Source organism: Mustela nigripes, chromosome 14 (assembly GCF_022355385.1).
Source record: "Mustela nigripes isolate SB6536 chromosome 14, MUSNIG.SB6536, whole genome shotgun sequence".
NCBI lineage: Eukaryota > Metazoa > Chordata > Mammalia > Carnivora > Mustelidae > Mustela > Mustela nigripes.
The window spans coordinates 103,481,603-103,493,214 of record NC_081570.1 but is presented as its reverse complement, the minus strand read 5'-3'; the positions used below and the strand labels follow the sequence as shown (position 1 = coordinate 103,493,214).

General features: G+C 45.2%; 1 pseudogene; it reads left to right on the top strand.

The window, feature by feature from the left end:
- The first annotated feature begins 1,063 nt into the window (after window positions 1-1,063).
- Window positions 1,064-10,888, top strand: LOC132002122 (putative neuroblastoma breakpoint family member 5; annotated as a pseudogene).
- Window positions 10,889-11,612: the final 724 nt, after the last annotated feature.

Sequence of the window (11,612 nt, the reverse complement as noted above, 5' to 3'; positions counted from 1 at the left end):
GCAGTGAGATCCCACTTCAACCCACTAGTGGGACTTCAAACAAAGATACAATACATGTGTCAGGAAACTTATAGAGAAATGGAATTCTTACACATACCTGGTGGGAATGCAAAATGGTGTCATTGCTTTGCTTTGGAAAATAGCTTGGCAGTTCCTCATAAAGAGAAACACAGGGTTACTTTTGAAATAGCAATTCCACTGCAAGGTAAATAGCTAAGAAAATTGAAATTATATGTCCATAGGATGCGAAAAGAAGTCTACATAACACAGAGATGCAGAAAGAATATTGAGAAAGTTGGGACAGAAAAAAATTTTCAAAGTTAATTGCATAAACTAACTCTGGTTTCTGTCTTGTTTTTGGTTTTGATTTTGTTTTTGCTTTGTTTTGTTTTTGCATAAAAGAAAGCTTTATTTACTACATACATCCTAATAAAGTATTGTAAATGGAGGAATATCTAAATAAATTGAAAAGCTTTTCAAATACAAAGCAACTAATGATAACTAAACTGCTATCATGCTTCTCTTGTGTTTCTAATGGATAGAGAGAAAAAAATAAAACTAGAAAAGACCTAGAGAAGATCACTGTGATAGTCTATGACTTTACAAATTTCTTTTACTGGAAAAGCCTTAAGATAGGGTTACCTTAAAGAGAAGTGGGATGAGTTCATGAAAGCCCTTGGGAAATCAAAAACCTCTTGGGTGGGTTGCCTGAGTAGTTCCCTTGGTTGAGCATCTGACCTTGGGTTTAGGCTAGGGTCATGATCTCAGGGGTTGTGACGTTGAGCCCCTTATCACACTTTCTCCCTGTACCCATGCCCCCATTCTCTCTCTCAAATAAATAAAGAGAAAGAAAACCCAAAACTTCTTGGGAAAGTATTTCTCCCTTGATGATATCATACACACATAAGAATGAACAATGAGAACTATGCTGAGATAATGTTTTAGAAAGAGATGGGAACTGTGCTATCAGCACAAGGGTAGACAACTATTGACATTGGCCACTGAGGGGTGGGACCCATCAGTGGTGACCTTCAGGGGAGACCAAGAAGCCTTGTATACCAGCATGGCCTTGGCAACTGGAAGGCAGGGTCTCCCAAAGTTCCACTGACACTCTGGGCGTTCCATTCTGTTAGTGAAAGTACAGAGTGTTAGCTGCCATTCTGGAGGCTCCCTTGGTCATTCCAGTAGGAGTCTGAGCTACAAGCAGTGCCTTTGGCTCCCAACTCTGCCATCTTGAAACTTGTTTTTGTGGTTACCGATTCTCAAGTGCTATGGAGTGTTGTTCAAATTGTTCCCAACAGTAAGTAAAGAATTTCTTTTTCCTCACCCCTCAGTCCTGATTAAACCTACTTGATGTCACTGGTTTTTAACCCATCATGTGTTTGGGTTTCTTCTCCTTGGTGCTCATTCCTACCTTTCCTGCCACACATCACCATGGCAGCACCTCTTGCATCTCTGTGCAGGACAGGGGCAGAAATCAGTCTCCTGAAAATAAACCAAGGGCTTCAATTCCAGCTGGAAAAAAGCAAGCAGGACTTCTGAGACCTTAAGAAGAAATTCTTTGTATCTGAAGCTACTGCCTACTTCCTGGCCAACCAACTGTAGAAATACAGTAAGTCCTACAAGGTCCTGCTCTACAAAGTGGCTGTGTGTACTCCTTCTAAGAAATGAAAAGACTCTTCAGATGCTATCTTCTTCATTTCTAATGTCACCATAAATCTCATTCCGACCACAATGCAGTAATGGTAGAAGTGGGTATTTGACCCTCAGTTTCCTGAGGATGAGAAAATGGAAAACAAGTAAGTTTGCATCCTCCCCAGGTTAGCAGTGACCTATAGGGTGGGTTAGAGCTTTCATCCCAGTGACTGATTCCTGGTGCAGACACAGAGATGACTGGTCCTGTCAGGATCCTCTCTGTCCTATAGCAGACCCTTCATCTCAGTTGGTCTGGGACTAAGGAACTCCATCAGGTCTTGGTTCTTGGATGTTCCATTGGCAAAGCACCAAGCTAGCTACACTGCAGAAACATGCTGATGGTCCACGCAGCACCGGGTTTGTGGGGAGGGGGTAGGACTATAGCAGGTGACACTACCTGCGTTCCAAGAGAAGGAGGTGGGTTCTGGTTTCCCTGAAACTGTGGTATCCATGAAGGATGCCATCCACGCAGGGACTCCCCAGGTGAGATGAAACCCGTGTTCAGGATCTGCTTCCCGAGTCCATGGAGGACAGGTGATACCTGGTTGGAAGACTGGGGGTGTTTCAGGGAATATGAGACAATCTTTGCTACCTCCTGTGTCTCTCCCTGAGCTGAGCAACCTTCAGTGAGGAAGGATGGTCAGCAGGTCCAGGCCTGAGCCATGAGACACGTGGCCAAGTAAAAATGAGGGTGAGTGGGGAAATCCACAGGTCCAGAAACCACCCAAGTCAGTGTATGGGGCAAGCCCTCCCCCACAGTCAGCCTGAATTGGGGAGCTCAGCTGCCTGTTCATTAGGAGGGGGCTGTGGTGGCAGAAGGAACCATGAGAATGGAGCACATGCACAGCTGAATGACAAGAAGAAATGCTGAGGCTGAATTTTTGTCATTCACTCACAGTTTGCCTTCAATACAACAAGGGGAGGTATAATTAAAAATGAGTGAGGCGGTGACAAGTAAAAATTGAAAACTGCTCTTTAGGAAAGTGAAGAGATGATTACCTCTCAGGGAAGGAGAAGCAAAGTTTCGATTGCAACTTTCCTGATAATCATCATGTAACTGTGGAAAACCAGTTGCGAAGATGATGAAGACAGTTACCACCCAAGGGCTTGGGGTGGAGGTAACACAGCACAGGGGTGAAGAGCATGGGCTCTGAGTCAGTCTTCCTGGACTGACAAATCCCTGATGCCTATCTTCCTATGTCTCAGTTTCCCTCTCTGTTAAACTACTACCATTGTGAGACCTACTTCTCTGAGTTGGAATGAATCCTGAGGAATTTTTGTTAAGCTCTCACAAAAGAGCCTGGAACCATGTAAATTCTGTTCATGATTCTACTGCTTCAATGACACAAACATCATGAGGATTTGGCCATGTTCCTTTCAAGTCATTCTGTTTTTTTGCATTCTAGTTCACACAGGCATTTCTGGGAGAATTTTTACCTTTGAGACATTGTTCAGTATAGGAATCCCAGCTCAGGGTACCCATCAGTCATGTAATCCTTGGGGCCTTACATCCTGTCCCTGCTTAGTGCTTTCCTTAAGAGGCTGCAAGACCTTGCTGGGCCATGATCAGTGTTGCAATCAGGAGATACGAATTCTGACTCTGCAAAATACCATTTAATCAGGGCATTTAGTTCCTCTCTGTGTCCTGGGCTGTTCTTTCCTGGGGTCTAAAACAGGGAATAATCTACTTTCCTGTATTTGGGAGGCTGACGAAAAAGACATGGAGCTCCCAGCACAGAGCCTGGTTGCCCGGTTCCATTTGTCCTGGGATAGACCCTGCCTCCTCCCTTGAAGGGAGAGAGCATAGAAGCATGTCCAGCTTTCCACTGAGGCAGCCGTCTCTGTTTCTCAGAGTGTGAACAGTCCACCAACGTCATTGAATCCGTGCTGGGGAAGGAGATGCTGTTTGAGATGGGCAAGAAGGCAGACACGTTGGCCGAGAAGCTCAGGTAAGGAGGGCTCTCTGTGGGAGGCTAGAGGGAAGCTGTGGGCATTTCTGACTTGGGGTAGCAAAAGTCTGGGCCCGGAGAGGGGCAGAAACCATCATGGCAGTCACATTATACAAACATGTCCAAAACCAGTAGACAATAGTGACTGGTAAATGATGGAATCTAATGACTGAGAGCCTCATTTCCTCTTAAAAAAAAAAAAATCAAAGTCACCACATACAAGGGAACAATTCATGACATTTAGCATTTTGACAATGTTGTGAGACCAAGACCCCATTTATTTTGCACACTGTCAGGACCTGGCTGACTGCAGTCTGCCATCCTTTCTCTCAGAAAATGCTGTCTTCTTGACCTGCCATTCTCCTGAGCACACCAGTTAATGTGAGCCATACTGTCCACACTTCTGTGTCTGGCGTTGTGTCCATTCACTGCACACTGCACTATATGTAGTTTTCTAGGGAAATGTGTGTGCCCCAAGTGAGCATCTGAAGGGACATCTTCCTGATGTGTTCTTAGGAGGACACCTGCCTTTGTTTACAGAAGTAAAGATGCAGGGGAAGTCCAGGCATGACCAGAAGAACACTCTGAATACAGAGGAGGCCTTGTTTTACCTTCTTCTTTCTCTGCCAGACAGGTCACCACACAGGCCAGACTTTAGCTTCAAGGACTCCTTGGGGAAACTCTGCCAGAAACCTCCACAAAAGCTTTTATTATCTACTGTTCAATTACTTGAATTTAACAATTTTCTCTCTCCCACCTTAGGCAATATCATATCCTAGTTAAAGATCAGGATAAAGAGCTGACCTGTTTGTATGAGAAGCTACAGGAAGGGAAAGATGTTTCCCAACTACTCAATAAGTACCTCGAGGACCTCCTCACCCAAAATGACAATGAGCATTGCCAAGGACAGGTCTTCCAAGAGCAAATGGCTGAGGGACACAGGCAGGCCAAGTGCCTTGCCTGAAAGCTCAGTCCAGGTAAGATAGCCACAGACCCTGATTGCACTGCGCTGCTCCAAGTCCCTGGGATCCCAAGAGGCTCCCAAGAGACTCCCCTCCTGCCCTCGTACTGTTTGCAGAAGCTTTCCTGGGTTCCCGCCACATGTGTGGCCATGAGAGGACCAGGACTGGGAGGTGGTAGCAGAGAGGAGCAATGCACAGGGTGGACGTCACATGGTCCACCTGCCTTGCTTCATCCCTGAGGGGACACAGTCTTTGGGGCAGGAGGCAGCATGGAACAGATTTAGAGCCTGGAAAGGGAAATGTGACGAGGCAGCTTATTAGTATGCAAGGATCCCTTGCAGAAGAGGGAGGTTCCCAGACTCAGCCCAGTCTGCATTGACCGTGGGTGAGAGAGTGAGTTTTACTTTCTCATAGCTATCCCCTCATCTGTAATGTATATCAAATAAATTCTTGTCACCATAGTGATCAAATGGGAAAATTCTTGAATGCACTTCAGTGAAAAAAGAAAGGCCCTGACCATGTGGAGTTGGATGTGGTACTGGAGTCAGTATGATTTGAAGGTGGGAGCACAGTTTAGATTGAACACTTTTCATAGACAGACGTCCCCTTGAGGACACTGAAGCCCACGTGGGGGTCATGAAGTCCCTGGTGGAGGGATGTGGGAAAGGCTGGTTGTCCTGTCATGAGGGCGAGGAGGAAGCTCTGTGTGAGTGCTGTGAATGCAGAGAGTCTGTGTCTGGGTGGGACTTGGGGCCTGCAGCAAGACATGCTTGTGGAAGTTAAGACTGAACCTGGACAGTCTACGGCCATACCACCCTGAACGTGCCCAATCTCGTCTGAACCTGGACAACAATCCCCTGATATGGACAACAAGAGACAAGAGAAACAGTTGCCCAGGTTCAGTGATGCTGAGCCTCAGAATCACAGACACACCGCCTGATGGATCAGAAACTCAGGTCACAGCAGATCTTAAAGACACTGCCCTAAACTCAGTAGAACATCTAGTCACGCAAAGACACTTATGTCTCTAGGGCCATAAAAGCTGCTGTGCTTATAGTGATGATGTGGGAAATAGCTGAAGGGACAATTCTGGATTACTTTGCAGATCATTAGGACAATCAGGAGGATTAAGAAGAATAGAAAACAACGACCCAGGTGACAATGCATATTCCGGAACGGGTAACGTGTGGGTAAGAATGCACAGGGACTTAGAAAGAAAAGTAAGTGAGATCAAGAGAGTCCCAGGTGCCAGATGCAAGGATGAGCAGGACTGCAGATGGTCAACCCAGGATGCCCTGTGAGTCTGGTTATCTGTTGTCTTTATGGGGCTTGGAAGACCAAGATGAATTAACAGCCTTAGGATTCACAGTACCTACAAAATAGCCATTCTTCCCTGTAAATGGACGACGGAAGGAGATGCATATTTATTTTCCACAGTCTCTAAGGTCCTTGGTAGGAAGGTGAGCAGCAAAGGAAATGCTAAAGAGGCAACTACCAAAATTAAACACCAAGAGAAGTAATTAACCAAAAAACAAAAACTCAGGGCGTCATGTGACACTAATTAATACAAAGGTGCCAAGAAGGCACACATTTCTGCAGGCTGTAAGGAGTCCAGAGCTGTAACCACAGACATAGGTACATGGTGGTTGCCCCTGGGCTGGTCTTCACCTTCACTTCATGTGATGACTGTACCACACTGGGATGGTTGAGTCTCAGGCCTTGTAGGTCCTTCTGTGGCTGGTGCTCTGAGTATCTGCTGCTGCTACTCTCCCACCCCGAGGCAGCCACACTCTGTCTCTTGTAGAATGGATAGCTTTTTCCCTCTGTAGGCAACGGCCCTTTGCTTCTACTGACACTCCCCACTAACTCCCATCAACACCAAACCAGCTAGAAAGCCACACTGTCTGATCCTCCTGGTGTGGTCTTCTGTCATTCCTGTGTTACGCGGCACAGCAGGGAGCTGCAGGAAGTTGAGAAGAAGGAAGTCCCACAGGACACAGAGGATGAATGTGTTCTGACTCCTTCAACTCTGCCAGAAGGGTGTAACAGTGACCAGTCTTACAATGATGGCGAGTTCCCATTAAATGAACAGGAATTAGGCTCTGCTCCAGATTTAGCCTGTGAATGCTCCCATTCCAAAGGGGATGAAACTCCATGTGCTCCCTCAGGTAGTGTCCATATTGTTTGTTCCACACACCTTGTCTACACTGCAGAAGGTCATCTCTATACACAGGCCCTATAGACACACACATTGCTTTAAATCAGGACATAATGAATTTGGAAACATAGAGGTCAGGTGGGTCAGGGAGCCTTCAACCATTCTAAGTAGGGACCATGCCTCAGACCCTCCAGCCTCACTGTCAGGTCATTGCCCCGGTGTTTGGGGAAACAAACTCTATCCTACCTCAGTAGGACATCCACAAAGTTGTTGTCAGATACCCTACTTGGATCAAATGTCTTTTGCAATATGCACTGATACTTTCTCTTTATGATCAACCTCTCGAGGTTCTAGGCCTGTCCAACATTGTTGGCTGACATAAGGGGATTTCCCTCATTTCACTGCTCTCATTCCCAGTTTCTCTCTTCTCTATGCTGGCTCAACTTAGCTAAGCAGTCACCTGAAAACAACTGTGTCATTACCTTGTGTGTTTGCTTCTGTGAAGCAAGGTTGGGATCTGGCATCACTAAAACCACAAATGGCTTTTGTTTTAGAAGAAGACCAAAGAGTCTTTTTGATTTGATGGTTGCTACAATTGATTCATCATTCTAGTCTCAAGTATAAATTCCTGAGAAGCTAGAAGACCATGATATCTCATGGAATTATCCCCTTTTGCAGCAACACTTCTGTCAGGTGCCTGGGTTCTTCCCCTGCATCTCTGGGGGAAAATATATTATAATCTCTTTTCACAGACTCATATTAGAGAAGAATATTGGGATAATTTGCAGGGGACAAGGAAGAGAATTTCCCCAGCAGGTCAGGGTGCAGTCCTGTCTAATTCTCTGAAGGCTTACCCTTGGATATCCTGGAATATCCCTGCCAGAAGAGTATGGTTTTACACTTAGAATATTAATGTCCTTGCAGTGTGTGTGCTCACTGTGTTGGTAACATGGGAAGTGTGATTTCCTTAGTGTGACCTGCTGTCTCCAAACTTCCTTGCAGAAAGTCAAGATGATCTTGGGGAAGAAAATGGACAACAACCAATATGCTCTAGGTAATTGAATACTATAGACTATGAATTTTCCTGGTGACCCCTGGAGACCTCACATCCAGGGATAAAGACAAAGTGTTGCCTAGAACTATTTCATCCATACGGCTAATAGAAGAACATCCCCTTTAACCATGTCCTCTATTTCCATGTGGTAGTTGTGGAGGACTCAATTTCTTACTCCCTCACATGTTGAGTAACCTACGGAGAGTAGACACACAGGAACTAACCCAACCCAGGGATTCCTGTAATCAGCTGTCCTCTCCTCAGTGGTGCAAACACAGGTGAGAAGCATATCAGCTTTGTGCCTGTTTGACAGCATCATCTTGGCAGGATTTTTAATAGCAGGGGAGGAAATTGAAGAATAAATTTATGTCCTATCAAAATAGTGGGAAAATATTCATTGGAGTCAGCATGCCTGAGAGTAAGGCCTCAGGAGCTATAGTCATTTGGGCACTACAGATAAAAGTTAATACATTGTATGTAGAAGAGTTGAAGCCATGGCATTGGATTCCCTCTGTGTTCTGGGAGTCATGACTATGATGGAGAGTTTAGTCTCCTCCTCCATCACTTGGTTATGAGGCCAGTGCACAGAGCATCTACAGCTCTGTCTCTCACCGATCCTCATATAGGATGCCACAGTCTTGCCCTCATATTGGAATAGTTTTTTTTCCTTCAAGGGGAAGCCAAATTGCTTTCTGTGAGCACAACCTATTAACTCTGATCAAAAACAGCTAGGAAGCAATGGTGTCTGATGCTTCTGATTTGATCTTTTATCATTCCTATCTTACTGTCACAGCATGGAGCATCATGAAGGTGAAAAGAAAGAAGAACTACAGGACACAGTGGATATATGTGTTTTGACTCCTTCAATTTTATAAGAAGAGCATGAAAGCAACGAGTGTTGCATGATGGCAAATTCCCATTTGATGCATAAGAATTCGGTTCTGCTCTGGATATAGGCTCTGAATGTTCCCATTCCAAAGGGGCAGAAACCGCACATGGTCCCCAAGTAATATCCATATATATTGTTCCTCACATGCTATGTAGATTGAAGGACTTGACCCCCATGAGTCAATCATATACTTACAAACTCTTTTGATTCAGGCTCTAGGACAGAGTTCAAAATAAGATATTCCATGAGTCAGTGAGCTTTGCTCATCTCCTGTCTAAGCCACAGCACTTTTATGTCTGGGCCACTGCCCATCACTGCTCTCAAGGCAGCCCTGCCAGAGAGTACCACTCTAGCCCAGGCACTGGAGGTCACTTCCAGACCTCCTACTTTTGAATTCATCTCTTGTGCCTCTTGCAAGGACCTAATTTTCATTCTTAAGCCATATCCCTGAATTTCAATGCCTGCCAAGGTAGCTGTCAGCCTTTTCTATATATTTGGAGATGTCAGTATCCTGGTTCACTCTGCTCACTTAGTCTGTGTCTCCATTTGTCTTAAGTAAGCAGAGAATCAGAACTAGATCCATACTATCATGCAGTGTATATTTTCTGGAGCAAGGCAAGATCCTGAAACTTTCCTCACCCATAAAAAGCTCTTGTTTCTTTGTGGCTTTGAAGATTATTCTGATTTGATGGTGTGTAGATTCCATTTTTTGGTTTAATCTCAATGGCTGATTCCTCTAAACAACTAACCAACAGCATTTCAGATGGAAAAAGCCTGAATAGTGCAGCAACACTCTAGGAAGTAGCTGGGTAGTTCCCCAATCTTGGGGAAGAGAATCATTTGTTCTTTGCATAGTCTCAAGGCAGGATGCTGTGATGATGGCCTGACATATCAGAAACATTTGTTTAATGGCTCAAGAGAGCAATCCCAGTGATTGCTTACAAGGACCTAAGTTCTCCAGGATGACTTTTATCACAGTTGCCTGTAATTACTCTGCTTAGATTTCTGCCCTGCGCTACATGGCACACAGGAGTGGGCATTTGTGAAGGGGAATCTGCTTGGTGTCACTTTGTCTTCGTTTATTTGCAGAAAACCCCAAATGGATCAGGATGGACTGAAAGGACAGGAGTCAGTTGCCCCCAGGTAATTCTGAATACTTAGGGGCTGTGAATTGCAAAGTGGCAACCAGGGAAAAGCAGAAAGTGCTCAAGAGAGCTCTATTACCCATTTGGTCAATGACACATGATCCATTTTCACAACATTGTCTGTTTTCATTGTGGTACTGGGATTGCTCCCCATTTCTGAAGTACTTCTCTAGTTGAGTAACTAACCCACAGCCAGCTGACCCAGTTGAACTAATACATCACAGGAATCACTGTGAATGCTCATTGTCCCCGGTCTATTTTACAGAGACATGCATGTCTACTTTCTGCCTATTGGACTTATCAATTGACAGTGTTCATAGAATGAAAATATCATGGCAAGAAGACAAACATATTCTATCATGCCACATTATTTAGAGAAAAGGACCTTCCCAGGCAAGAGATACCTGGGACAGTCACCTGTTCCCAAAGCTGCCAGTGGTTGGCCACTAGATTCAGAATTCAATGCCATTTGAATGAAGGGGGAAAGCCACCATTCTGGAACTCTGTATGTAGTTAGTCATGGCTGGACGCCACAGAGAGAATTCAGTCTCTTCCTTCACAAGCTTGCTATTTGGCTTGTGTACTGAGCACTTATTGTCCTTTCTATCTGCCACAGCTGTCACAAGCACACACCTTGTCCCACAAACACAAGAAGAGTTGTTCCTCTCTTTCCTAGGTTAACCTCTTTGCTTTCTGGACCACTCCCTTCTGCCCTCCATCAAAGCCAGACAAGACAGAGAATTCAGATCCCTCTGAGGTTAATGTTCAGTTGTCCCCATGTAGCAGGCTCAGCAAACATCTGCTAGAGGTGGTAGAGAAGGACACCTCATGGGACTCTCCGGATGAATGCTACTTGACATACTCAGTGCTTCCTGACCTGTCTGACTCCTACTGGCCTTACAAGAGCACTGCCATCTTCTCACCTGAGAACCCAGAAGTCTGCTCCTCTCTGGAAGGGGCCAGTGAGTACTCCATTTTCCAGGCGATAAAGCTCCCAGTGGACATCCACACAGATCTCCTGTTCTTTATATCCTAGACCTCTTCTGTGCCCAGACAGGTTATCCCCAGTGGGCAAGCTCTGTAGAGACATATTGATCTGAACTGGGCTCTAAGATGGAGTTTTAAGCCCAGACATCAGGTGGGTCAGGGAACTTTCCTCTCTTCCTACTCCCAGGGAATCACCAGTCACCCTGGCTTCTCTGTCAGGTCACTGGGCCCATGTCAGGCACCACAAACTCAACTCACCTCAGCAATATGACCAGAGAAGATGTCTGTCAGACCTAATCTGGATGAAATTTCTTTTCTCACATTTAATAAGCTGTACATTTCATCTCTGAGCCAGGTCCTTTATGAACCTATGCCTGCCACAGTCAAGTGGCATTCTTGTCCAGGGTTAACTGGTTTTGTTCTTCTTAGTCCCATTCTCTATCTCCTTTAGGTTGGCCTTTCTTCCTAAACAGTTCTCTGAAAACCCACCATCAGTGCCTCCACTGATAGCCTGTTTGTGTGTTTCTAGCAGCACAGCTGTGCCTTGGCATTTCCTTCCCCCCACACAAATTGCACTACAGATCTGTGTAGCACCAAAGACTCACTTTAACTTGAGGGTTTGTAGTTGCATTCCATCTGCTCAGTCTCAGTGTATAAATTCCACTAAGCTTTCAGCAACCCAGCTATCTGAGGAGAGAAGACTGAATACTGCAGTAATCCTTTTAGAATGCAAAGAGGCTGGCTCTCCAGAATCTGTGAAAAAAAGAGAAGTT